Here is a 9,928-nt window from a genome sequence, read left to right on the forward strand (position 1 = left end):
GGTGGCCAGAAGCGGCCACTGCACTCCAGTCTGGGCGACAGAGTGAAACTCCAACTCAAAAAAAAAAAAAAAAAAAATCAAGCAGTATAGTTTATCATATTTAAAAAAAAAACCTAAAAACAAAATGTGATCAACTCAACAAATGCAGATAAAACATTTAATAAAATACAACATTCATTCCTTATAAAAACTCTTAGCAAACTAAGAATAGGTAGGAACTTCCTCTACCTAATTTTTTTTAAATGCCTGTGAAAAATCTACAGCTGTCAGGCATGGTGGCTCACACCTGTAATCCCAACACTTTGGGAGGCATAAGCAAGAGAATTGCCTGAGTCCGGGGTTCAAGACCAGCTTGGGCAACTTGGCAAGACCTTGTCTCTACAATAAATCAAAAAATTAGGCAGGCATGGTGATGCGCAACAATGGATCCAGTTACTTGGATGGCTGAGGGGGAAGGATCTCTTGAACCCAGCAAGTAGAGGCTGCGGTGGCCCTGAGCATACCACTACTTTCCAACCTGGGTGACAGAGTGAGATTCTGACTTAAAAAAAAAAAAAAGAAAGAAAGAAACACCTACAGCTAACATTTTATGGTGAAAGACTGAATAATTTGCTACTATGATCAAGAACAAAATTAATATTTTCATTTTATTTTTTTATTTTTAGGTATTCTTTTTAACTCTTATAATTTCTACTTGAAATTGCACCAGAGGTTCTTGCTTATGCAATAAGAAATCCAAATTGAAAAGAAAGTGGTGAAACTATCTTTATTTATCAACATGATCATCTATGTAGAAAATCTGACGGACTCTACAAAAAATCTACTAGAACCAATAAATGAGTTTGGCAAAGTCACAGCATATAAGATCAATATACAAAGTTCAATCATATTTTTATATACTGACATCTAACATCTGAAACTAAAATTTGAAAAACAATATCGTTTACATGGGCATCAAAAATATTAAGTACTTGAGAATAAATCTGGCAAGAGATGTAAAAGACCTGAAAACTACAAACCATTGCTGAGATCAATTAAAGACCTAAATAAATGAAGAAATGTTCATTGGTCAGAAGACACAATAATGTTAAGATGTTAAGATGGGAACGGCACGGTGGCTCACGCCAGTAATCCCAGCACTTTGGGAGACTGAGGTGAGGGATTGCCTGAGCCCACAGGTTCCAGACTAGCCTGGGCAACTTGTGAGACCTCATCTCTACAATATATCAAAAAAATTAGATGGGCATGGTAGCACGCTCCTGTAGTTCCAACTAACTGGAAAGCTGAGGTGGAAGGATCGCCTAAGTCCTGCAGGTCAACACTGGGGTGGCTGTGAGCGTGCCACTGCACTCCAGACTAGGCAACAGAGTGAGACTCCAACTCCAAAAAAAAAAAAGATGTCAAATCTCCCCAGATCTATCTATAGCTTCAATGCTATCTCAATCAAAATCCTAGTAGACATTTTTGCATAAAATGACATTCTAAAATTCATTTGGAAATACAAGGGACCTAGAATAGCCAAAACAACTTTGAAAAAGAACATAATTGAGGGATTAATACTATCTTATTTTAAGACCTATTTTAATCAAGACTATGGTATCAGCACAAAGATAGACAAGGAAGTCAATGAAACAGCTTATAGAGTCCAAATTAGGCCCTCATATATATGAACAACTAATTTTCATCAAAAATGGAAAACTGTTTCCATGGAAAAAAGATAGTCTGTGTAACAAATGGTGCTGAAACAGATACTAAACAACAGCAGAAAAAATAATAATTTGATCCACATTTTACACCATATACAAAAATTGACTCAAAATGAATTACAACCAAAATATAAAAGCTTAAACTATAAAGTATCTAGAATAAAACATAGAAGAAAACCTTTGTGACCTTGATTAGGCAAAGATTTCATTGGCATAGATTTCAATGGCATTTGGTCCATTAAAGAACAAACTGATAAATTGGACTTTATCAAATATAAAACTTCAGCTATTCAAAAGATTCTGTCAGAAGAATAAAAAGATAAGTCACAGACTACAAGAAAAATATTTGCAAAGTATATGTAAAAACTTATAAAATCCAGAATATAAAAGAACTCTCAAAGCCAGGCGCGGTGGTTCACTTCTGTAATCCCAGCACTTTGAGAGGATTCCCTGAACCCATTGGTTCAAGACCAGCCTAGGCAACTTGGCAAGACCTCATCTCTACAATGAATCAAAAAATTAGCCAGGTGTGGTGGTGTGTGCCTGTAGTTCCAGCTACTTGGAAGGCTGAGGCAAAAGGATCCCCTGAGCACAGCAGGTAGAGGCTGTGGTGACTGTGAGCTAGCCACCGCACTCCAGCCTGGGCGACAGAGTGAGACTCCAACTCAAAAAATTAAAAAATAAAATAAAATAGAAGAACTTTCAAGTCCAATTATAAGAAAACAAACAATTCAATTTTTTAATGGGCAAAATATTTGAACAGGTAAATCACCAAACAAGTTGTTAAAATGACCCAAAAAACCCATAATATGATGTTCAGCATAGTCTGTTATTCAGAAAATGCAAATTGAAACCACAGTGAAATGCCACCACAAACCTAGTAAAATAACTAAAATAAATAGTCTAATACCAAGTGTTGGCAAGGATATGGAAGAATGAAACTCTCATACACTGTTGGTGTGAACATAAGATGACACAACCACATTGGAAAATAGTCTGACTTTTTAAAAAAAATAACTTATAATTTAGCCCAGCACACTGGCGTGTGCCATAATTCAAGCTACTAAGGAGGCTGAGGCAGGAGGATGGCTTGTAGCCAGGAATTCAAGATTAGCTTGGGAAACAGGGAAACCCACCTCAAAGAAAAAAAATGTTATAATCCACCTACCATATGATCTAGCCATTCCATTCCGAAGTGTTTACCTAAGAGAAACAAAAGCATACCTTTGTATAAAGATTTGTACATAAATTTTTATTTTTTATTTATTTTTATTTCTATTTTTTGACTTAGAATCTCACTCTATCACCCAGGCTGGAGTGTAGTGGCACACTCACGGCCACTGCAGCCTCGACCTGCTGGGCCTAGGAGATCCTTCCACCTCAGCCTTCCAAGTAGCTGGAACTACAGGCATACGCTACCATGCCCAGCTACTTTTTTGATTTACTGTAGAAACAAGGTCTCACCAAGTTGCCCAGGCTGGTCTTGAACCCCTGGGCTCAGGCAATCCTCTCGCTCCGGCCACCCAAAGTGCTGGGATTACAGGCTGAGCCACCGCGCCTGGCCTGTCAATAAATTTTTGTTACAACTTTATTGTAATAGCCAAATTCTATCCACGGGTAAATGGATAAACAAATTGCTGTGTTGACATACAACAAAATATTCCTCAGCAACAGAAAGAAAAGAACTACTGATACATCTAACAACATGAGTGAATTGCAAAATAATTTGCTTAGTGAGAGAAGCAAAAATAAAAAGAAGCAAAACCAGTAAGAAGCAAATCCTTTAACCAGCATGCCTTAGTGTTAACATCTTATATAGCTACTGTGCGATTATAAAGGCCAGAAAATAAATATCAGGGCAACATCAGTCATTACCAAAATACAAATCTTATTTAAATTCACTGTTGCTTTTTCTCTAAAAACATTTTTAATTAAATACTGTATAAAATACTGTATAACTCAATTTATATTAAAATCTAGAAAATACAAACCAGGGCTGGGGGCAGTGGCTTCTTGTAATATTACATTATATTGATGCAGTTCAATATCAATAATATTATATTAATTGATATTAATATTAATATTAGACTACATCAATATTATTAATATTAATATTGGACGACTTCAAAATTTAACACTTCTGTGCATTAAAGAGCATGATTACCAAAGAGAAAAGGCAACCCACAGAATAACAGAAAGTATCCACAAGTCATACCCCTGGCAAGGAATTAATATTTATAATATGTAAATAATATGCCTGTGTCAGGCGCAGTGGCTCACACCTATAATCCCAGCACTTTAGGAGGCCAAGATGAGAGGATTGCCTGAGCTCATGGATTTGAGACCAACCTGGGCAAATTGGCGAGACCTCCTCTCTACAATAAATCAAGAAAAATGAGCCAAGCTTGGTGGCGCATGCTTGTAGTTCCAGTTACTTGGAAGGCTGAAGCGGAAAGATCACCTGAGCCCAGCAGGTCAAGGCTGAGGTGGCTGTGAGTGTGCCAATGCACTCCAGCCTGGGCGACGGAGTGAGACTCCAACTCAAAATAATAATAATAATAATAATACACCTGTAATCCCAGCACCTTGGGAGACTGAGGCTGGTGGATTGCTTGAGCTCAGGAGTTCGAGACTAGCCTGGCAACATAGAGATACCCTGTCTCTATTTTTTAAAAAAAGAAGAAAAGAAAAAGAAAATACAAACCAAGTTATAGTGACAAAAAAGCAAGTCAGTGGTTGCTTTGGGATGGGGGCAGAGCAATGAGGAGGAACTAAAGAAAGGACTGCAAAGGGACAGAAGAAAACTTTTGTAGATGATGGATCTGTTTATGACCTTGGTAATAGTTTCAAAAGGAAATACACCTATCAAACTAAGGATTCCAATACCACTCAATGGGAACAGGACAGTCTCTTCACAAATAGTGTCATAAAAATAGGATTTCCACATACAAAAGAATGAAGCTGGACCACATACAAAAGTTAATTGAAAAGGGATCAAAACTCTAAACATAAGAGCCTAAACTATTAAAACTCTTAGAGAGGCCGGGCGTGGTGGCTCACGCCTATAATCCCAGCACTTTGGGAGGCCGAGGTTAGAGGATTGCCTGAGCCCACGGGTTCAAGACCAGTCTGGGCAACTTGGCGAGATCTCATTTCTACAATAAATCAAGAAAAATTAGCCAGGCTTGATGCTACATGCCTGTAGTTCCAGTTACTTGAAAGGTTGAGGCAGAAGGATTGCCTGAGTCCAACAGGTAGAGGCTGCAGTGGCCCTGAGCGTGCCACTGCACTCCAGCCTGGGAGACAGAGAGTCCAACTCAAAAAAAAAAAAACTCTCAGAGAAAAACATAGGGAAACACTGCACAGCATTGGATATGGCAATGCTTTCTTGGAAATGACACCAAGAGCACAGACACAACAGGAAAAAGTAGACAACTTGGTCTACATCAAAATTTAACACTTCTGTACATTAAAGAGCATGAGCACCAGAGAGAAAAGGCAACCGACAGAATAGCAGAAAGTATTTACAAGTCATAGCCCGGGCAAGGAATTAGTATTTGCAATATGTAAAGAACTTCCACAATTCTGTAACAACAATAAAAAAAAGTAATGGGCAAAAGACTTGAATAGATGTTTCTCCAAAGATCAACAGATGGTTAATAAGCACACAAAAAGATGCTCAGTATCCTTAATCATTGGGAAAATGCAAATAAAAGCCACAAAGAGATTACCACTTCACATCCATTAGGATGGTTACTATCAAAAAACAAACCAAAAAAAAAAAAAACAGAAAATAACAAGAATTGGTGAGAACGTGGAGAAATTGAAACTCTTGTGCACTGTTCATAGGACTGTAAAATGGTGAAACCTCTATTGAAAACAGTAATGGCAGTTTTTTAAAATAGTAAAAGTAGAATTACTTACTGCATGATCCAGCAATTCCACTCCTGAATATGTACTCCCAAAAAAGTTCAAAGCAAAGTCTTAAAGAGAAGTATATATACTTGTGTTCACAACAGCACAATAGCCAAAAGGTGGAAGAAATTCAAGTGGTGATCAACAGATGAATGTGCGATATACATATAATGGAATATTTTTCAACCTCAAAAAGAAAGAAATTCAGCCGGGCAGGGTGGCTCACGCCTATAATCCCAACACTTTGTGAGGTGGAGGCAAGAGGATTGCCTGAGCCCACGGGTTCGAGACCAGCCTGGGCAACATGGCAAGACCTTGTCTTTACAATAAACAAAAATATTATCTAGGTATGATGGTGCGCACCTGTAGTTCCAGCAACTTGGAAGGCTGAGGTAGAAGGACTGCCTGAACCCAGTGGGTTGAGGCTGCAGTGGCTGTGAACATACCACTGCACTCCAGCCTGGGTGACAGAGTGAGATTCCGATTCAAATTTTTAAAAAAGGAAGAAATTCTAGGCTGGGGCAGTGGTTCATGTTTGTCATCCCTGCACATTGGGCGGCTGAGATGAGAGTATCACTTGAACCAAGAAGTTTGAGGCTACAGGGAGCTAGATCATGCCACTGCCCTCCAGCCTGATGATAGAGATCACACTTTCTCTTTAAAAAAAAAAAAAAAAAGACATTTTGATACATGCGTGTGTGTGAACCTTGAGACATTATGCTAAGTGAAATAATCAGTCACAAAAGCACTACCATGTACGTAAGTAACTAGAGTAGTCCAATTAAAAGAGATGGAAAGTAGATTGGTGATTTCCCAAGATCTGGGGAGGGGGCAATGAGGAGTTGTTAATGGATATTGAGTTTTAGTTCTGGAAAATGAAATGGGTTCTGGAGATTGGTTGCACCAACTATGAACGTCATTAACACTACTTAACTACACACTTAAAAATGATTAAGATGGGCCAGGCCCAATGACTCATGCCTATAATCCCAGCACTTTGGGAAGGGAAGGCAAGAGGATTGCCTTATCCCAGGTGTTTGAGACCAGCCCGAGCAACTTGGTGAGACCTCATCTCTACAATAAATCAAGGTAGTTCCAGCTACTTGAGAGGCTGAGGCCTGTGCCCAGCAGGTTGAGGATCGCCTGAGTCCAGCAGGTCGAGGCTGCAGTGGCTGTGAATGTGCGATTGCACTCCAGCCTGGGCAACAGAGTGAGAGTCCTACTCAAAAAAAAAAGTTGTTAAGATGAGCTTACACAGCCAGCGACATTAGTCAGAGTTGGCTCTACCTCTCTAGGAAGCAACAGACTGGAAACTGAACCATATCTGTCTCTATTTCTTACAGATTCATGTTCAACTTGCACACACATACACACACAAACACACATACAAAGCTGGGAAAATTGTATTAATCTTTTTTTTTGTCACAAAGTTCATATAAAATTATAGCCAAAAAGTGGAATTTGAACTTTAGGAATACAGCTAAAATCATCCTCAGTGCCAGTGCCAGGGGCAAGGGAAGAATTTTGTTGACTTTCTGTGGTTGTTGGTTGGTTGCTTATCTCACAGTGATGGAAGCTACATATTTTTTCCAAGGGATCAAGAAGTTCCAAGAAGTTTGCTGCCAGGAAAGCAAACCCACACAAACCAAGGATCTGGAGATTTTCCCACTTCCCAAGATCTGAATGGGACGTACTTTTGAAAAACATGCAAAATTCAATCCTAAGCGTGACAAGCAGAAAGCTTATGTACTCAGTAGAAGTAACATGTTTGTCTCCAAAACATGTTTCATTTTGAGGACATGTGGTAACCACTCTCTGGCTAACAGCACTGGTTCCCCTGTTGAAGCTTGCTAGGGATTAGGGAGGGTTTGACTCAGTTCAAAGGCTTCTTTTATTCTCATAAGAATTTAATGAAGCCTAGCTTATAAAAACAAAATGGTAATTTAAAAATTAACAGATGGTTGGGCGTGGTGGCTCAGGCCTCTAATCCCAGCACTTTGGGAGGCTGAATGAAAAGAATTGCCTGAGCCCTGAAGTTCAAGGCTTCAGTGAGCTGGGATCACACCACTGCACTCTAGCCTGAGTGACAAAGTGAGACCCTGTCACACACACAAAAAAGAACTGGATGAAGTCACCAATAGTACCCACACCAGAACTTCCAAAAAGAAATAGAATTTCTTAATGCAATTTTCCCAAATGGAACAGCATATTGTATTGAATGTATGAATTCTAACTGTTGGTACTTATATATTCTGGTTTTCCTAGAGAGTTAGGGAATCAGTCAGCCAGATCAAATCCTGGAAATTGGGGTGAGTGAGCTTGAACCCATAGTTATGATCAGTTCTATGAAAGATGGTCTCACTGCAAAGGATGTCACTCATGATTGTGGAATTTATGAACTGATACCAAGTTCTGTCATTCATGCCTCACTGTTCAAACTTTGTGGGTATTGGATTAAAGAAATGAAGTCAGATGGAACTTATTGGACTGTTCACATCACTCAAGAATCAAAATTTTTTTTTTTTTTTTTTTTTTTAGTTGGAGTCTCATTCAGTTGCCCAGGCTAAAGTGCAATAGCACATTCACAGCCACTGCAGCCTTGACCTACTGGGCTCAGGTGATCCTTCCGCCTCAAATTTCCAACTAGTAGAACTACAGGCACGTGCTACCATGCCTGGCTTTTTTTTTTTTTTAAAGAATGATGATGTCTCACCAAGTTGCCCAGGCTGGTCTCGAACCTCTGAGCACAGGCAATTCTTTTGCCTCGGCCTCCCAAAGTGCTAGGATTACAGGCTTGAGCCACCTCACGCAGCCCACAAATTTTTTTTTTAAGGCTACTTCACTAGCAGGAATACAATATTCTTATTTTAGCTTTGAAAGAAACTGAAGTTGAATATCCTATGATGATCTGATCAGCAAAGTTATGGAAGTCTCTAATCCAGAAAAACTTGTGACCATGTTGTTGGTTAACTGTTACTCCTATATGTCACACAGTGCTTTATTTGCTCCCACAAGACTGAAGATTTTAAACACTTTGATTCCCAAGTCTATGTTCAATTGTTACAATTTTATTTCTACTGGTTTGACTAAGAAGAAGTAACAACCACAGAGTTGGCTTTTTTTTTTTTTTTTTTTTTGAGTTGGGGTCTCATTCTGTAGCTCAGCTGGAGTGTAGTGGCAAGCTCACAGCTACTGTAGCCTCAACCTGCCGGGTTTAGGCGAACTTTCCTCCTCAGCCTTCCAAGTAACTGGAACTACAGGCATGTGCCACCACATCCGACTAATTTTTTTATTTACTGTAGAGATGAGGTCTCGCCAACTTGCCCAGGCTGGTCTCAAACCCATGGGCTCAGGCAATCCTCTCATCTCAACCTCACAAAGTGCTGGAATTAGAAGCGTGAACCATGGCACCCGGCCTCAGAGTTGTTTTCTTTAAAACGAAGAAGGGCAACCTCCTCGAGTCTCCTCCCACTCTGGGAGCTTTTCTGTCCTCTCAATAAATCCTGCTTTCCAAATAAAATAAAATAAGCAAAAAGAGAACACACATAGACAGTGGGGGCTGCTCTCCAGATGTTGACATTGGAGGTCATGCTTTCCAAAACCACCACCTTGTCATTGCTGAAAGCACTAGGTGAAATGAAGGTGTAATCATTTTGAATTGTATGCACTATTACATCTTGCATGAATGTTTGCATCTGTGTTTAGGTATTCTATGCCACTCTTGCTGTGAAATTGAAGCACGTGTCAAAAAAAAATTTTTACTATATGAAACTTTGCAACACATTAAAACAATTTGATTTGGTTGATTATCTCTCCAGTATTGTCTAAAATTTCCCAGAGACAAGCATTTTCATCCTCATTGTTAGCCTCAGCCTATATTCCAAGATCTGGGACTGTTCTACTAAAACACTGCCAGAATTTTGCATCTAGTTGCCTCCACTTTCTAGAATACATTCTTTATTAATGATGTTGAAACAAATTTCGACTTTAAGCAGATTTTTTTTTTCGCAACAGTAATTAAGGTTTTTCTTCCACAAGTTGAATCCTCTTAAGAAAATCATTCCAAACCCGGCTCGGTGGCTCAGCCTGTAATCCCGCGCCTTTGGGAGGCTGAGGTGAGTAGATTGCCTGAGCCCACGGGTTCGAGACCCGCCTGGACAGCGAGACCTCATCTCTACAATAAGTCAAAAAATCAGCCGGACATGGTAGAGCATACCTGTAATTCCGGCTACTTGGAAGGCTGAGGTGGAAGGGTCACCGGAGCCCAGCAGGTCGAGGCTGCGGTGGCTGGGAGCGGCCACTGCACT

The 9,928-nt window shown here is 39.6% G+C and overlaps 1 pseudogene; it reads left to right on the top strand.

Annotated features, from left to right (window-relative positions):
- Positions 1–7,190: 7,190 nt before the first annotated feature.
- LOC103259615 overlaps positions 7,191–9,928 on the top strand; it is a 15,634-nt pseudogene continuing 12,896 nt past the window's right edge.

Source organism: Carlito syrichta, unplaced genomic scaffold (assembly GCF_000164805.1).
Source record: "Carlito syrichta isolate Samal-C Ts95f unplaced genomic scaffold, Tarsius_syrichta-2.0.1 Scaffold86295, whole genome shotgun sequence".
Lineage (NCBI taxonomy): Eukaryota > Metazoa > Chordata > Mammalia > Primates > Tarsiidae > Carlito > Carlito syrichta.